This window comes from Balaenoptera borealis (assembly GCF_965194805.1).
Source record: "Balaenoptera borealis genome assembly, chromosome: 3".
In the NCBI taxonomy this organism is placed as follows: Eukaryota; Metazoa; Chordata; class Mammalia; order Artiodactyla; family Balaenopteridae; genus Balaenoptera; species Balaenoptera borealis.
Genome location: NC_138866.1, coordinates 16,747,515 through 16,767,306, shown reverse-complemented (window position 1 = coordinate 16,767,306; position 19,792 = coordinate 16,747,515).

Here is a 19,792-nt window from a genome sequence, read left to right as displayed (position 1 = left end):
AAACATATTTAGACCACACTATGAACCAGATACTATTAGGTATTACATCCCCCCTAATGCCCTTCACTCAGGAATTCCTTAGTGGAGCTTACAGTCTAAGCAAAGGATATGGGTATTTGAAAGAATTAAAGTTTAATTGCAGAATGGGAGAAAATATTTGCAAATGAAGCAACTGACAAAGGATTAATCTCCAAAATTTACAAGCAGCTAATGCAGCTCAATATCAAAAAAACAAACAACCCAATCCAAAAATGGGCAGAATACCTAAATAGACATTTCTCCAAAGAAGATATACAGATTGCCCACAAATACATGAAAGGATGCTCAACATCATTAATCATTAGAGAAATACAAATCAAAACTACAATGAGATATCATCTCACACCAGTCAGAACGACCATCGTCAAAATATCTACAAACAATAAATGCTGGAGAGGGTGTGCAGAAAACAGAACCCTCTTGCACTGTTGGTGGGAATGTAAATTGATACAGCCATTATGGAGAACACTATGGAGGTTCCTTAAAAAACTAAAAATAGAACTACCATACGACCCAGCAATCCCATTACTGGGCATATACCCTGAGAAAACCATAATTCAAAAAGAGTCATGTACCAAAATGTTCATTGCAGCTCTATTTACAATAGCCAGGACATGGAAGCAACCTAAGTGTCCATCAACAGATGAATGGATAAAAAAGATGTGGCACATATATACAATGGAATATTACTCAGCCATAAAAAGAAACAAAATTGAATTATTTGTAGTGAGGTGGATGGACGTAGAGTCTGTTATACAGAGTGAAGTAAGTCAGAAAGAGAAAAACAAATACTGTATGCTAACACATATATATGGAATCTAAAAAAAAAAAAAAAAAAAAAAAAGATCATGAAGAACCTAGGGGCAAGACGGAAATAAAGACACAGACCTACTAGAGAATGGACTTGAGGATACGGGAAGGGGGAAGGGTAAGCTGGGACAAAGTAAGAGAGTGGCATGGACATATATACACTACCAACGTAAAATAGATAGCTAGTGGGAAGCAGCTGCATAGCACAGGGAGATCAGCTCGGTGCTGTGTGACCACCTAGAGGGGTGGGATAGGGAGGGTGGGAGGGAGGGAGATGCAAGAGGGAAGAGATATGGGGACATATGTATATGTATAACTGATTCACTTCGTTATAAAGGAGAAATTAACACACCATTGTAAAACAATTATACTCCAATAAAGATGTTAAAAAAAAAAAGAACTAATGCAGCCAAAAATAAATAAATTTATTTTTTAAAAAAGTTTAATTGCAAATTTTGAAAAAGTATTACAAAAGAAGGAACGGTGTTCTACTTTGAGAGTAATTTGGGAAGGGTGGTGATTGAGGACAGAGAAGGCTTTTATCAACAAACAACAGCTTTCTATTCTTGAATATTTCCTAACTCAGGGATATCCTTCCACATAATTAAGCAACAAAGTTTAATAGCAGGAACACAGGCATTAAAATTAAACAGCCAGGAGTTAAAATCAAACTATGTTAAAATCAACTTATTTCACCTCCTTTATCATCAGTTTCCTTGTCAGTAAAATGGAGTCATTACCACCTTGAAGGTTGTTTGGAGAAGTACAATAATTTCAAGTGCCCGGTACATGGTGGAACTCAATAAATTATAGAATTATACCTGCTTTCATTGTTACTTCTGTTAATTACAGCAATAAAATATATTTTGTTAAGCTTTGGGCTATTTGCTTCTTTGAGAATGTAAACACGTAAATCTTTAAGCTAACATATGGGTTTATACTGGAAAATCGTATTCACTGCCAAATAACTTGAGGGCATACACAAATATGGAAGCTGTCATTGATGTAGTCTGTTCATTGTAAAATATGAAAAAAGGCAGGAAGACTGACAGTCTCGTTGGGAAGTTGGAAGACAAAGTAAGTAAATATGATTTCAATGCTTTATTAGGCTCTGTGTTAATTGTCTCTGAAAGTGTGGCCATGAAAGATAATGTGGTTGTCATCACATAAGTCCCCATGTGATTTCATGAACAATTTCATTGAAATAAAACATTTCAATCAAGTCTCATGCATTGATCTGTGCACAATAGAATCCAAAACAGCTATTCTTTTCTTGAGAATTTCCATCAGAGAAGAAATGTTCTGGCAACTTCTCTATCATTCAAATATTAAAATTAGGGATTTTTAAAAAATCAGTATTTTTAAGGGAGAATTTGTAAGTTGCTCTAGTCAAATGTTTACTTTTAGGCTTTAGAAATTAGCTGGAAGGATTAAAAGAAGGAGATTCAAAATTATTAAATTAGAAGTAGGAACTACCAAATGTCTGATTCCCCTTCCTAGAAGGGATGGAAGACTAGGGACCTGGTTGCAGGTAGTCTCGGTATTTGGACTGATCATGAGGATGGAGATCCTTTGGGGCCAATCTTGTAAAAAATTGGAGTATGGGAGCAATTACCAAGGACTAAGTTCTGAGAATTTCTACTTTGCAGGGAGCCTAAGGGGATTTGTCAAAGTGTGGTCCATTATAACCTGCTTCAAAATTACTCATAGTGTCTCTTAAAAATTCCTGAACCTCACTGAGAACAATGGAATTTAGCTCTTGGAGATAGATACCAGAGACCTGCTTTTCTAACAGGTTCCCCAGGTCATTCATTTGCACACCAAAGTTTGGGTAGCACTTAGGTAGGTGATCTGGGCCTAGGTAACCAAATCCATCCTGTGCAATAAAACATGGCCCAGGGGTCATGCAGAGCACATGTGCATTGGTTTTGGAGCAGGTTTTAGATTTAAAGAGACTGAGTAGATCTTCCTGAACTTGAAACCAAGCAGCTTCCTTCAAAATTTATAATGTTCTGTAGTCATGATCACACATTGAGTGGTCAAGTGTCCAGGCCTGGAAAGACAACAGTAAACTGTATTCACAGAAAGCTTTTCAGCTTTCATCTAAGACGTTTTTCCCTGTCCTGCATATTAAATTCCATCCAAGCAGGGTACTAGTGGAGTAAATTACGTCAGTGATTTTTTTTTTTCCTGCTAATGTGTAATTTTAAAAATATCTTGTTTAGAAACATATATACCAAAATTAAATTCTATGTCTGGCATATTTACTGACTTGATTTTTTTAAATCGCAGGTATAGAAAAAATGCACCAGATATTTGTTAAAAAATGGCAAGGAAGACTTCATACCAAACTACTGCCATAAAGGTCAAGACTATTGCAATAGGGGAGAAAGAATGAGCTCAACTTTGCTGAAACAAAAGGTGAGACAGATTATAAATGTTGGTCTGTGCAAATGAGAAAGTACTGGATGACTTAGAGGGGAGTGTGGTCCACGTGGTTAGGCTGTCCGTGTTTGCCAGTCAGTTACGTATGGAAGTTAGACTCCTACCCTCCCACAGAGAATAGGAGACAGGGGCCCTATCTTCCTTGCTGATTATATTTCAAAAGGTTGGCTCCCACCTCTTTTACCTTGAGAAAGACCTTTCTGGATTATCAGAGATTCACATTTCAAAAAGGCAGAGAAGGAATTTACAATTGCAAGTTTTCTAATGAAAATGATCCAAGGAAAGAAAGGTCAGGGGCTTGAGGTCAGGAAGAAGCCTGTCCAACGTTTAATCAAGCTGAGGGGAAATTTAAGGCCATTTTGGTCACAGAATATAGACTAGGAAATGCTGTTTTCTTAAAGACCCATGGAAGTTCTTCTGCTTTTCAGATTTTTCTGGAATGATCCTGCTTTCAAATAGTATTCCCCCATTTTCCACCTTATGTATCTTTATACGTATCAGAATAGGAACCCCAAATCATTACTATTTGTCAGTGATATATGGGAATATGCTAGTTACAATTGCTTCTTCAGTCTGTTTGGGTTCAAAATTATTCATTATAGAGATCAAACCTGATATATTAGCCATCTTGATGTTCAAATAAAATGCATATTTAGCTTTGTATAGACTAGTGATTGAGGTCTTCCATTTTCATCTGGAAGTTTAGTAGGATATGTACACAAGGGATCTTTTCTTTAAATTTGTGGATGATGATATGCTAAAGTAGATTCTCAGTATTTGATTATTTTTTGTATCTTATAGCCTCTAACATGCCAGAGGTGTTATTTTTGCTTCAGAAGAATCTAGCACTGAGTGTCGGCATGAGATTGACATTAAGAATTAATGAAAGGTATACCCTAAATAGAAATCCATCATACTTTACTAACTTTAAAATTATGGGTCCTAACTGCATATTTTCTCTTTTCTCATATTTTCTGATAGTGTATATCTCACCCATACCACTGACGAATGCTCTGATATGCTCATCTCTTTCTCAAGTGTTTGTATGTTACACCCTTGCCACTTAGTGTGAAGTGCTGTCAGTCCTACAAGCTGCTCTATGCCTGTTCCAACTTTCTACAACATCCTGCAGAAATCAATACAAAGCCGCCAGTTTGTTAATAAATCTGCAATTAAGATGTAATGAATTTTGAATGAGAAATGATTTCTTTTAAGTGTGACTGCAGACTCTGCATTCATAGTGAAATGAGAGAAGGACAGTTAAAAACTTGACTTCAAGCTCTAGGTCTTGGCTTTGCCTCATAATTTCAGTGACCTTAGAATTTTCAAGTTTGAATTTTTACATTTCTTCCTACCCCAGGTTCAGCTAGGCAAGAAATACCTGGTGGATTAAATGCAACATGCATCTGAGAAAAATTTTAAAGGTCAAAAGGTGAATTTAACTATTAAGAAATGTCTTGGGGTAATTTACAAACCTGAGGGTGTATCACCATCCTAGACAAATCTTAATTAGGGTAATGTTATTCTTGTGTTCCTATAGTACTTTCTCTAGGAACAGAAATCTCAGCCCAGTCTTTAATTAAGGCATCAAATGTTACTGATTATTTTCAGTTTAGTGAGTAACACTTAATATTTACATGCTTCTGTAAAGAAGACAGAAGAGAATTTTCATACCTCCAGAGCAGGACATCATTTTATGAGTTCAAGGGTAACTGCTGTCCTCCTTGGCCACCACATGAAGAGCTACAATGCATCCCATTCCAAGGGCCATGTGACATAGTCCCAGATTGTTCACTTCATCTCCCACAACATACCAGTTATTAAAGTAATTCAGTTCTGTAATATTAACACATCTAGCTGCCATCTCGTCTACTTCCTCAGTTCCTCCTCTTATTTCGTGAAGACCAAAATATTACCATAATCTCCTCACTAAGCATTTTTACCTTCTTTTTCAGCCAACTCCAACTAACCATGCCATTCATCTTACTAGAGTGCATTTTCTTTTATTTCCCTATTTAAAACATTCAGTAGCTTCCAATCACTTAATAGATAAAGTGTTGTTAGCTAAACCTCTGTCATCTAGTCCAAGCCTATTATTCCAACAGTTTTACCTGCCATTGCCTTCAATTAAACCTTTAAATAAAGAGTGTTCACTGCTCTTCCCACCTGTGGCATCCTTCAGAGCACCGTCATTTTGTGCAGGTTTAAATTGTAGCTGTCTTTAAATTCTCTTTCAAAGCGATAACCTCTGATACCTTCCCTGATGCCTCCGACATGCCATACCAAGCCCAGCTAGGAGTCATCTTTCCCTCCTTTGAACCCCTGTAGAAGTTTAGTTGTCATTTTCTTGATGACACTAGCATATTGTATTGTTTTTAGGAATGTCTTATTTCTCTTAATAAATTATAAACTCCTTAAAAGAAAAACCATGTCAGATTTGTTTTTCTTTTCTGTATTCAGCAAAGTACTGGGCACAGCAGCTTTGCTATAGGAGGTCTTCGGTAAAATTGAGCAACTCTTTGATGGTAAATTACTTTGATACTTTTCAATACTTTGATAAAATATTGAAAAACAATAAAGTAAATGTAACAAATGTTGGTGTTGTTTTGTAGGGTGATCTTCCTATAATTGCTGATTTTACTTATATGTTAACCCTAACTTATTTATTTTTTGAGCATTCTTTTTATATTAAAATTTATTTCAATACTAAATCAAATATATTACATTACCTTAATGCATTAAGAATTACATTTATTCCCATCAGTCTCAAATCCCAAACTTTTAGTTTCCTGAACAATTTTCAAACTTCGATTAAATTTCCAACATAAACCACTGGAATTACATCACATTTCAAGAATGGCAATACATAATTCTAAAACATTCTCATAATCTTCAATATTATACTAGCACCCAATTATATCAATGTATGAGGACAATAGACAGACTTTATCATTTCCAGAATAGTGTTCTACTCACATAACTCAAAGCATTGACTTCTATCATTCAAAATATTTCCTAATATACAAACAGTGAAAGTTACATTCAAGGAGAAAAAAAAAAAGTAATGCAAGGATACTCAAGTTCCCAGTCATTCAAAAGAAGATGTCAGTTTCTTGTGGCTGTGATAGAACATGTAAATATGAAGTAGATGATTTATATTGCCTATTGCACAACCATATTGAATCATTTCTAAAATATAATAGACTGTAGTTAAATGCAAACCTAGAGTTGCTGACCTCTTTATTACCTGTTTCATTGTGCTACACACACTTTGGAGGGAAAATGAGCTCATCAATCAGATGTTAATGTTTACCAGCACAGAGGTTTCTTCTGAGCTGATGACTTTCAGTAGCAAAAATACATGAATAGCTTTGTAAACTTCTTTGGGATAAAGACTTTGCCATTTCCAAATGATTCACTGCAAATAGTCTTTTTATTCTAAACACCTAACCTTTCTGCTAGTCCAATCTGACCAATCACAAATGCAGGGGGACTTGAAAAATTCAAGGTCTGCAAAGTTATTTGAAGAGAAAAACTCTTGTTGAGGAATTCACCCTGTTCTGTTGGTGGAGTTTCTGTACTGAGCTGTGTAATAACTTCCTTTAGAAAAGCATTTCTTTTGAATTAAAGTAGGTGCATGCCTTTGATTTGGAGTATCACTATTTTGTTACATCTGAAAAAGAAAGTGTTTCTTATGAAAAGAAAACCTCTGGAGATATATCCAAGTGTTGGTTGCCCTCAATTCAGAAAAGGTCCCCATTAGAATGTAATTCTCTGGTAAGAATCAGTTCTAGCCTTCCCAGCCCACTCTCTGCTTCTTCTTCTCTTGTACTGCTTCTCTAAAAAACAAACATCACCTAGATTAACATTTGTATTGTATTAATTTTCATATTGCTCCTTCATTCCTTCACTCCTGCTCAAAAAACGTTATTAGTTTCCTCTTGTTTGAAAAGTGAGGTCCATATTACATATCTTGGCATTCCAGGTTCCCTTAAAACCTTTCCTAATCTTATGTTCAACATCTGTACTGCAAGAACTTGAGCATCTTTCCAAATTAGTTTTCCAAAATTTGTATCAATTTTCACCTACCACCATCCTCCCAAACAGACACTTAACCTCTCTTTCATCCCTGTTATGTCTGCCTTCTCTCTATGTGCAGGACCTGCCTCCCCATTTAGACTATAAGCCAAGTCTCACCACCCCCCCTCCAGGAACCTCAGCACTGAGCTGAGGGAGACCCTCAATAAATATTCAAGATCATGATTATAGAGTTGTAAGGTCAATTCTTCTTCCAGGAAATGCAAGATGAAATAATCATTTGGTGCATCATTTAATTTTAGATGCTAATGTGTATGTGTGTATGGGAGAAGAGGGCAGTGGGAGAATGGGAAGGACATATTAGCTTCTAACTCAATTGAAAATATGTAAATCAAATGTTTACACAGGGTCCAGAACTTAGTAAGAATTCAATATATGATATATCAAACAATATAGGTGGGCAATGTTACTTTCTTGCTACCTTCCAGTATAGTTGGAAAACATAGAACACTCATTTTTACATCTTGGTACAGTTTGGGAAAAGAATTCTGGGGTAAATGCTAAAATAAACAGTAACTATTAACATAGGTCTTGTGTGAGAAATGGGAGGTCACTTATACCCATTTCGTGGTATTAGAGATTCTTTTGAATTATCTCACCTGAGATTTGAAGGATAAATAGGAACAAGGTAATCTAAGGGAAAAGTTAAGATCCTTCTCGGTAAGAAGCATAACTCGTGACATTTAAGTGAAAGAGTAGATATAGATAAGATTTAGGAACCAAACTGTAGTAGGACATGGGTGCTTTAATAAAGAATTATTTGTTTATGTGCCTTTTTAAACTGAAAGAAATAGAAGTTATTGAAATAAGCTTTAAGTGTCTGAATAACATGATAAGATTTGCATTTTAGAAAGGTCACTTTGGCTTATGGGGTGGCAAATAAATTAGAGAAGTTTGTATGAAAGCAGTGAAAGTTTCTATTTATTTGAGTATCTTTCTCAGGTTAGCCATTCAGAGGCATTTGCAACATCCCATGTGAGAAATGGTGGAGAACACCTGACTTGGATGTGGACAAAATAGTCTGGAAATGCTAGGGTCAGTAGTGACCCTGTGTGGTTCCCGGGTCTCAGGTTGGCAAGACTTGGAAGATGAACCAGCCATTACCTTTGCCCATTGCAGAAGTGATGCTTTCAGGAAAGTTTTCATACACAGAGGTGGTGGAAATCTTTTATAAAACCTTTGAGGATGTGAGGGTGTTGTAATTGTATAATGTGAGTTTAATTGTGTAGGTTGTGAGGATTAGGAAGGCAAAAGAAAGAAAAGAGAGAAGCCCAGTAGAGGATGGGTCAAACTGAAACAAATAAATAAATAAACAAACAAACGAACTGCAGTATTTTAAAGACGGGAGCCAAAGAGCATATTGACAGTTTATGGGGGGTTAGGATTCTGTCTGTGACCTTGGGAATTAGGGGTGAAACTCCTAATAGATTTTTAATTAGTTTATTTGTTTGCTGTATGTTTTTCCTTACTAAAATGTAAATTTATGAGGGTAGGAAATGTCTGGTTTGTTCACTACCATATTCCCAGTGTGAAGGAGCTGAAGGAGCTCAATAAATATTTGTTGAGTTATTTAATATATGAATGAATAAATTCTGCTCAAGTTGACTGCTTTGAAGGGAGTAATTCTGAGTAGGCAGCAATGGATAGGATCAGATACATTGTAATAACAGATTCTATAAAATCTTGGTATCCATTTTCCAAGACTTATGAAAGAAAGAACAAATTTCTTTAAATGTGGTAACTTTACCTAATCACTAAACTCTTAAATCAATGGTAATGGTAATTATGCACCGTGTTCCAAAGAAAAGATCCCATAAGCACATGTTCACCCCTGGATGACCATATGACTCTGAATCTCAAATAGAACAGAGCAGTTCAGCATATGCTCAATAAACCACAGCAGCAATTCCAAAATCTGCCAGGCTAAGCAAAAAAGACAAGGAATCAAAACTTCAAATGACCCTGATACCAACATTTCCTTTACTGATCTAATTCCCAAGAAATACAGTAAGAACTCGACTAATGATGTGTCTGTAAAGATTGTACCCGTATGAAGGGTAGATTCACTTGTTTTTAGTTTTTATTATTGTGTATTTTTTTGCCTTTTCTCCTAGTAACAGGGACTTAGTTATTACATCTCACATCTACTTCAGAAGCTAATGGCATCATAGAATTTTCTCTCAAATATAGGCTATAGTTTTAGACATGAGAAAGGGTAAATAGACACAGACACGTAGCTAAAATCTAAAGTGTGACCCGTGGCTTTACGGAAGTGTTATTCTACAATTATTTGCATATGGTAGCAAGAAATTTAAAAAAAAAAACAAAGACTAATTGAAAAATATTAACATTCTCATTTTAGTTTGCTAGTCAGAATTAAGGAGGTATGGCTTGTTGGAGGGAATAGAGCATTAGTGTCAGAAGATGGGGACTCAGGTTCTGACACAGCCAATGATTGGGACCTGACCTGAAGGTCATCTTAACCTCTGTGGATCTCTGTTTCCTCAAACTCCAAGTGAAAAGATGCCTTCAGGCTCTAAAATGCTCATTAATTTCATAAAATAAATAATCTAAATATGATGGATTGTGGAACTGCTACTTTTTGAAGAACATCCTGAATATCAAAGTTACAATGAGCTAGAGGTAAAAGGATCATCAGAAAAACTCTGTCCAAGTCCTTCCTTGAGGAAATGGAGAATTTCAAGATTAGGACAATTTAGTATGTGTCTGAAAACAAACATAGTCTGTCCCCCTTATATACAGAGGATATGTCCCAAAACCCCAAGTAGATGCCTAAAACTGCAGATAGTATATATACTATGTTCTTTTTTTATATACATACCTATGATAAAGTTCAATTTATAAATTAGACAGGGTAAGAGATGAAAAACAATAACTAATAATAGAACAATTATAATAATATACTGTAATAAAAATTATGTGTTTATTCCAGTCCTGCCTCTAGGTTCTTCATGACCAATTTTTTTTTCTTTTTTTTTTTTTTTTAGATTCCATATATATATGTTAGCATACGGTATTTGTTTTTCTCTTTATGACTTACTTCACTCTGTATGACAGACTCTAGGTCCCTCCACCTTACTACAAATAATTCAATTTCATTTCTTTTTATGGCTGAGTAATATTCCATTGTATACATGTGCCACATCTTCTTTATCTATTCATCTGTCGATGGACACTTAGGTTGCTTCCATGTCCTGGTTATTGTAAATAGAGCTGCAATGAACATTGTGGTACATGACTCTTTTTGAATTATGGTTTTCTCAGGGTATGTGCCCAGTAGTGGGATTGCTGGGTCATATGGTAGTTCTATTTTTAGTTTTCTAAGGAACCTCCATACTGTTCTCCACAGTGGCTGTATCAATTTACATTCCCACCAACAGTGCAAGAGGGTTCCCTTTTCTCCACACCCTCTCCAGCATTTATTGTTTATCGATTTTTTTGATGATGGCCATTCCGACTAACACACAATTGTAAAGCAATTATACTCCAATAAAGAAGTTAAAAAAAAACAAGTTATGTGAATGTGGCCTCTCTCTTTCTCTCTCAAAATATCTTATTGTACAAACGTAATGCCTTTTCCATCTTAACTAAGCACTCATCATGCACTGTGGCCATAACTTTTGCAGTTTGAGGTATAACAGCAAAACTAACACGAATTTATTTTTCCTTCTTCACAATTTCATGTATAGATGATTCGTTTTTATCATAGATCTTAGCAAACTTTGCATACAATTTTTTTCTTTCCTTATTAAGTCAAGAACTCTCACCTTTTCACTTATGGGAAGCACTTTTTGTCTTCTCTTTGGCATATCTGACTTGTCAGCATCACTTCTCTTGCACTTTACGGCATTATTAAGTAAAATAAGGGTGACTTGAACATATGCCCTTGGATATCAACAGTCAATGTGATGACCCAGAGGGTTACTAAGTGACAAACCCTGGACCAAGGGATGCGTCATGTCCCGGGCAGGATGGAGCTGGAGAGCGCAAGATTTCACCACACTATTCAGAATACCATGCAATTTAAAATTTATGAATTGTTTATTTCTGGAATATTCCATTTAATATTTTCAGACTGCAGTTGATCTAGAGTAACTGAAACCAAGAAAAATGAAATCACATATAAGGCGGGACTACTGCAAACTAGCAGGAGAGCTAAGCTTCCTAGAGCCCCTGGCTTATAAACCAGAGTTCCTTCCATATGTTCTCTTTTTTCCAGAAACAAACATTCATCAATTTATTTCATTCTTTCTAAAACTTTTTTGAATGACAAAGCTTAATTCCAAGACCTTCAAAATATTTTTAAACAATTTATTTTACAGAGGACCCTCAATTTTTAAATCCTTGGTTGTCAGACTATGACAACTAAAATGGAAAACTGCTAAGAGTCACTTGTAAAAGTATCAAATGAAATCTGAGCACAGACAAGACTATCAATTCCCATTTGCATAGGAACTTATATCTCAGAAATAATTTTTCAGGAGACATGGTTTCATGCTGAGACTTCTCCTTCTGTACTATTTTCAATTTAAAAATCTAGTTAGTTGTTAGTTACCCAGGCCTATTTCTCCAAAGAAGATGTACAGATTGCCAACAAACACATGAAAGGATGCTCAACATCACTAATCATCAGAGAACTGCAAATCAAAACTACAATGAGATATCATCTCACACCAGTCAGAATGGCCATCATCAAAAAATCTACAAACAATAAACGCTGGAGAGGGTGTGGAGGAAAGGGAACCCTCTTGCACTGTTGGTGGGAATGTAAATTGATGCAGCCACTATGGAGAACAGTATGGAGGTTCCTTAAAAAACTAAAAATAGAACTACCATATGACCCAGCAATCCCACTACTGGGCATATACCCTGAGAAAACCATAATTCAAAAAGAGTCATGTACCACAATGTTCACTGCAGCTCTATTTACAATAGCCAGGACATGGAAGCAACCTAAGTGTCTATCATCAGATGAATGGATAAAGAAGATGTGGCACATATATACAATGGAATATTATTCAGTCAGTAAAAGAAACGAAACTGAGTTATTTGTAGTGAGGTGGATGGACCTAGAGTCTGTCATACAGAGTGAAGTAAGTCAGAAAGAGAAAAATGAATACCGTATGCTAACACATATATATGGAATCTAAAAAAAAAAAAAAAAGTTTCTGATGTACCTAGGGGCAGGACAGGAATAAAGATGCAGACGTAGAGAATGGACTTGAGGACACAGGGAGCGGGAAGGGGAAGCTGGGATGAAGTGAGAGAGTGGCATGGACATATATACACTACCAAATGTGAAATAGATAGCTAGTGGGAAGCAGCCGCATAGCACAGGGAGATCAGCTCGGTGCTTTTTGACCACCTAGAGGGGTGGGATAGGGAGGGTGGGAGGGAAACACAAGAGGGAGGGGATAAGGGGATATAAGTGTACATATAGCTGATTCACTTTGTTATACAGCTTAGATTAACACAACATTGTAAAGCAATTATACTCCAGTAAAGCTGTTTAAAAAAAAATATGAATATATTTCAAAGGGCTGTTTCTCAAGATTTAACCTAGCTCGTTCAGATACAGTGGAGCACTTGATAGGTTATTTTGTCCAACTGGATAAGAAGAGATGCAATGTTGACTTCATGTATTATGCTACTTATTATAATAAAACCTCTTAAACTTTCTAATGTTGATTTATTACAAAATGTTATTGCAGGAGAAATATTTCAGTATATTAGACTTAAGCCACCCATCTGTCTCACTTCCAATACTAGTTGCCCATGCCTTGTTGCCTGTATGTTGGAATAATTACTTGAAGGCATCCATATAAGAGCTTACATATTTTAAAGTAGTGCTGCCAACAGAACATGAAAACTATAGCAACACCAATGTACCCAACTAATTATCTTCCTTCTTTCCCCATTAGGCCTCCAGAAAACTGACACAAATTTGCTAACATGAAAGAGCATCTAAGAAAATTTGAGTAGAAAGTTAAGAAAGAGAAGATGAAAGACAGAGATATAGACACAGAAGCAAAACTTTGTGGAAAGATTGAAAGAGAAAGCTAGAAAGAACACATTCATTCATTTATCATTTATTCAGTAATTAATATAGGATGAGCACTACACAATAATGGGAATGCAGAAAAGAAACTGTATAGCACCTACCCAAGAGAAGATATGATGGAAGTATTAAACCGGAGCTTAGTAGAAGGAAAAAGCTGTGTCTTCTGGGGAGATCAGTACAAATAGGTTCACAGAAAGAGGTGACATATGGACACTTGGCTAATGAAGCAGTAGGTATAGGTAGACAGAGGAGATCTGAGGCCTAAGGGTCTTTGAAAACTAATAGTAAGATTAAACAAAGAAGGACTCCTGTTTGGATGGCACATTCCTTTTTTTTCTTTAATAATAAATGCCAAGCATTGGATCAGAAGGTAGAAAACTAACAGTAAGATTAAACAAAGAAGGACTCTTGTTTGGGTGGCACATTCCGTTTTTTTCTTTAATAATAAATGCCAAGCATTGGATCGGAAGGTAGAAAGGTCCAGGTCTTAAGCAGTGGAGAGTCCATGGCGGTTGCTGAAGTGACATAATAAAATTTGTTTAAGAACCCAGGACCAAGTATGTGACAGACAGGCAACACAGAGACTAGACAAGAGGATTTTGCAATAGTCCAGGAGTTATTCAAGATGTCAACAAAGGTATGAGTAATGAGCACACAGAGGACACAAAGATGTGGGCAGGCAACTGCACTATTCAAGTGTCGTAGACTATCACCTGTATCGCCTGTATGACACACTATGAACGTGTGCCAGGATAGAACATTAAGCATGACTAACACTTCACTGAGCCAGCATGAAACCCCTCACCAAGGACATCTCGTGAGAACTGGCAGATCCATGAAAACTGTTCTCCGTCATCCCTCTTCCCCACACCATGCACATCCCAGCCTTATTTACCTCTCCGTATAAATGAAAATTCCCTTCTGCATAACATTTGCAGATCTAATAGTCAGAGTGTTCTCCTTGTTGCTATAGTCACCTTTCCCCTATTGCAATAATCCTTTCGAATAAAGTCCCTACTTAACTTTACATTTGTTTTTATTTGATAGCTTAGTGATTCTTATTTGTTCAGATTTCATATCTCCCCTCCCTTTTTTATTCTCCTAGCTCTTCTGTGTACTATATATTATACTTCTGGAATGTGGACTTACTTTAAGGAAAATATATTCTTTAGCATCTATTTAAAGTACCAACATTTTCAAATAGTACGTCTATGTCAAAGCAGAAGTCAAAAGACATAAATGAGATGATACACCTAAAGCACTCAGTATAGGGTTTGGCACAGAGTAAACTTTAAATAACTGTTGGCTGGTTGATGTCATTGTTATTATTGTAAATGTTATTATATAATGCACTTCTTAGCTCATCATTTTCTCTGATAAAATTCTCTTCTGTTCCCTAGGCCTAAGATAAAATCTAAACTCCTTAACATAACTCACATGGTCTTTTATGACAAGGATCCTATCTATCTATTAGCCCCATGGCTGGAATGAATGCTTCATTTGCTTTTTTAAACTTCCAAGTCCTGTAAATACCAGGGCTTTGTGTTTTTGCATATGATATTTCAACTGCCTCAAGCCCTCACCATCTCATCCCCCAATTAATATGGAAAATAATTATTGTATATTATTGATATTCAAAACTACAATGAAGTGTCAAGAACAAGTCTAAAATTACTCTTCTTAGAGATCATTATTTTTAACATTTTTTTCAGTATTTCTCTTGTTTGGATCATTTTATCCCATTTTATTATAAATACAATTCTATTGAATAAGCATTTCTATGTAATTAAAGTATTTTATAAACATAACTTACCAGTGGTGGTACAATAGTTCATTTTACAAGTAACCTATAATTTATATGACTAATTTAATAGTGTTTAGCTTTTTATGTTTTATCTATTTTCTGGCTATTATTAATAAGGTTATGATGAGTATTTATGTACATGTACATTAATCAACATTTTTGATAATTACCCAAAGTTTCATTATGTTCTTAGAATCATTTACCAGAACCAGATCGCTAGATCAAAGTATATAAATATTTAACAAGTTTATACTCTCAGAAGTGGATGAAAGTTCTGCTTGCATTGCACACTGACCAAGATTGCATAAGTTAAATTTTTTATCTTTTGCTAATTTATTGTCTTTCTGTATCCTACTAAAAACGATTATAGTAATGATTTTTGAACACCGTTTATATGCCAGACTCAGTAGGAAGCATTGTATTTTTAAAATTATTTGTATAATACTCAATGTGATTTTTTTTTGAATTTTATTTTATTTATTTTTTTATACAGCAGGTTCTTATTAGTCATCAATTTTATACACATCAGTGTATACATGTCAATCCCAATCCCCCAATTCATCACACCACCACCTGCACCCCCCGCTGCTTTCCCCCCTTGGTGTCCATATGTTTGTTCTCTACATCTGTGTCTCAATTTCTGCCCTGCAAACCGGTTCAACTGTACCATTTTTCTAGGTTCCACATATATGCATTAATACATGATATTTGTTTTTCTTTCTGACTTACTTCACTCTGTAGGACAGTCTCTAGATCCATCCACATCTCTACAAATGACCCAATTTCTTTCCTTTTTATGGCTGAGTAATATTCCATTGTATATATATATATATACCACATTTTCTTTATTCAGCTGTCTGTCAATGGGCAATTAGGTTGCTTCCATGTCCTGGCTATTGTAAATAGATCTGCAATGAACATTGGGGTGCATGTGTCTTTTTGAATTATGGTTTTCTCAGAGTATATTCCCAAGAGTGGGACTGCTGTGTTATACGGTAATTCTATTTTTAGTTTTTTAAGGAACCTCCATACTGTTCTCCATAGTGGCTGTATCAATTTACATTCCCACCAACAGTACAAGGGGGTTCCATCTTCTCCACACCCTCTCCAGCATTTGTTGTTTGTACATTTTGTGATGAGATGGCCATTCTGACTGGTGTGAGGTGATACCTCATTATAGTTTTGATTTGTGTTTCTCTAATAATTAGTGATGTTGAGCAGCTTTTCACGTGCTTCTTGGCCATTTGTATGTTTTCTTTGGAGAATTGTCTATTTAGGTCTTCTGTCCATTTTTTGATTGGGTTGTTTGTTTTTTTAATATTGAGTTGCATGAGCTGTTTATATATTTTGGAGATTAATCTTTTGTCTGTTCCTTCTTTTGCAAATATTTTCTCCCATTCGGAGGGTTATCTTTTCATCTTGTTTATGGTTTCCTTTGCTTTGCAAAAGCTTTTAAGTTTCATTAGCTCCCATTTTTTATTTTTGTTTTTATTTCCATTACTCTAGAAGGTGGATCAAAAAAGACCTTGCTGTGATTTATGTCAAAGAGTTTTATTGTGAAAATGACTATACTACCCAAAGCAATCTACAGATTCAATGCAATCCCTATCAAATTACCAATAGCATTTTTTACAGAACTAGAAGAAAAAAAATCTTAAAATTTGTATGGAGACACAAAAGACCCCAAATAGCCAAAGCAGTCTTGAGGGAAAAAAAAATGCAGCTGGAGGAATCAGACTCCCTGACTTCAGACTATACTTCAAAGCTACAGTAATCAAGACAATATGGTACTGGCACAAAAACAGAAATATAGATCAATGGAACAGGATAGAAAGCCCAGAGATAAACCCATGCACATATGGTCAACTAATCTATGACAAAGGAGGCAAGGATATACAATGGAGAAAAGACAGTCTCTTCAATAAGTGTTGCTGGGAAAACTGGAGAGCTACATGTAAAAGAATGAAATTAGAACACTCCCTAACACCATACACAAAAATAAACTCAAAATGGATTAGAGACCTAAACATAAGACTAGACACTATAAAACTCTTAGAGGTAGCATTCTTTTTAAAAACTTGGAATCTAAAAAAATGATACAAATGAACATATTTACTAAACAGAAACAGACTCACAGACTTCGAAAACAAATTTATGGTTACTAAAGAGGACACGTGGGGGGGAGGAATAAATTAGTAGTTTGGGATTAACATATACACACTATTGTATATAAAATAGATAATCAGGGCTTCCCTGGTGGCGCAGTGGTTGAGAGTCTGCCTGCCGGTGCGGGGGACATGGGTTCGGGCCCTGATCTGGGAGGATCCCGCGTGCCGTGGAGCGGCTGGGCCCGTGAGCCACAGTTAATGAGCCTGCGCGTCTGGAGACTGTGCTCCGCAACGAGGGAGGCCGCAATGGTGGGAGGCCCGCGCACCGCGATGAAGGGTGGCCCCCGCTTGCCGCGGCTGGAGAGGGCCCTCTCGCAGAAACGAGGACACAACACAGCCATAAATAAATAAAATAAAAATAAATAAAAAATAAAGAAATAAAAAAATTAAAAAAAAAAATAGATAATCAACAAGGACCTACTGTATAGCACAGGGAACACCACTCAATTTTTTTTAATTAGTATTTAATCAACATTTTGACTCCCTTTTTAAAAATATCAGTTCATACCATTTTCTCATTCATCTAGTTGGAGATTGTTTTGGTTATTTGGGATGAGCTGTTTGTATAGTAAAATATTAGTTTTTTGTTTCTGTTATCTTTGTGACATTTTAATTTATTTAGTATTATTTGAATGTTTAATTTATGTTTACAATAAAAACAATTAATGACTATTTTAGACAATTCATAATATATATAGTTATTAGTTAAATAATTAAAATTATTATAAGCCCATATATGAACAATTAATCACTTAACACTAAGAAAATAATATTTAATAATCTTTTTAACATAATAATTTAGTATATTGTTTAGATTTTCCTTGTAGTTATAATATATACATTTTTCAAAAGTAAAATTATTAAATATATAATGTTTTTAGCTAGCAAAATGAATATATCTTCATTTTCTTTCAAAGAGATAAATGAATGTAACTTCATTTTTACATTTAACAATTACCTTGTTAGACATTTGTATGAGTCCTTTATATATTTTACCTTTTTAAATGATGTTATTATAAACATCCTTGCATGCAAACATATCTGTTGTTTTCCAATTGTATCTTTAGGTGAAATTTTGGGAAATTGAATTGTGAATTTATATGAAGGGATTTGCTACAGAGAGCTGGCCTTAAGCAATTGTTGGAGCTGGTTAAGCAGTCTCTATAAGGCTGTTGTCTGCACGTCTGATGCTGGAGCTTGAAGTCTGAGGGCAGGTAATCAGGAAGGGAAAGTGGATATAAAGAAGGTGAGGAGAGCAAGCACGAGCTGGAATCTACAACCTCTGGGATATATATATATCCTGGTGAGTCTGTTTCTATCATTGAATCCAAACTGACACACAGAAAAAGATCAGAGAAAACAGAAATGCAAGAAATATGATAAAAATGATAGCTAACCCTTGCATAACATTCACTATATCCAGGCATTTTTCAAAATGTTTAATACATAGTAAAACTTTTAATCCCCATAGTAGCCCTATGAGATAACTACTACTATACTTTTTATCCAAAAGAAAAATTGAGGCACAGAGATATTAAGTAACTACTAAAGGATACTTAGATAATATGTTTGTTTCCTAGAAAATTTTGAAAAAAACAAAAGGGTGATACCTTTATTTGTTACTATGTTTTTGTTTGTTTTGATTTGTTCTTGATATTTCCTCTTATCCAAACCATTTGTAAATATGCAAATTGTAAACAATTTGGCTTAGTAATATAAACAGTAGAATATCCGTACTTCAGTGTTCATCTTGGCTCTTGAAAATGATTACCTTTATCCAAACCATGTATTACTGGAAAGCAGGACAGATCTAGAAATCCTCCCAACTTTCCATGGCTAATCAAAAAGACTGCTCTGCTCTCACATATTTTGTTATCAGAACCACCTCCATTCTTCCTCAATGACTCCTATAAAACTCAGCAATGACTTTTTTTTACCTGTCTCTATAAAACCCTGAATCATATTTCTTTTCTTTAAGATAGTCTTCATTAATAAAACTCCTCCCTATTGCAATAACCTACATATAATTATTTCCTCAATTTGGAGTAAATTTTGTCTTCTATACTCTCATCTATCTCTTATACTAATATTTTTTGGAACTCCTTACCATGTCATTAATGTGCACCATTTACCACCATTTACCACTTCATAGATTATTCTTTCTTCAGGGGGCAGTTTGTTCTATTTATTTGGGTTTAACATTTATATTTTTGTAGTATGCACTTTCACATGTCTTTTACTCCAATAGAATCTGAACTCCCTATTTCAGGAACCAATACTACCTGTATCTCTGAAAACTATCATAGTGCCAAAAACAGAGGTGTTTTATAAAGGTTTTATTAGAAA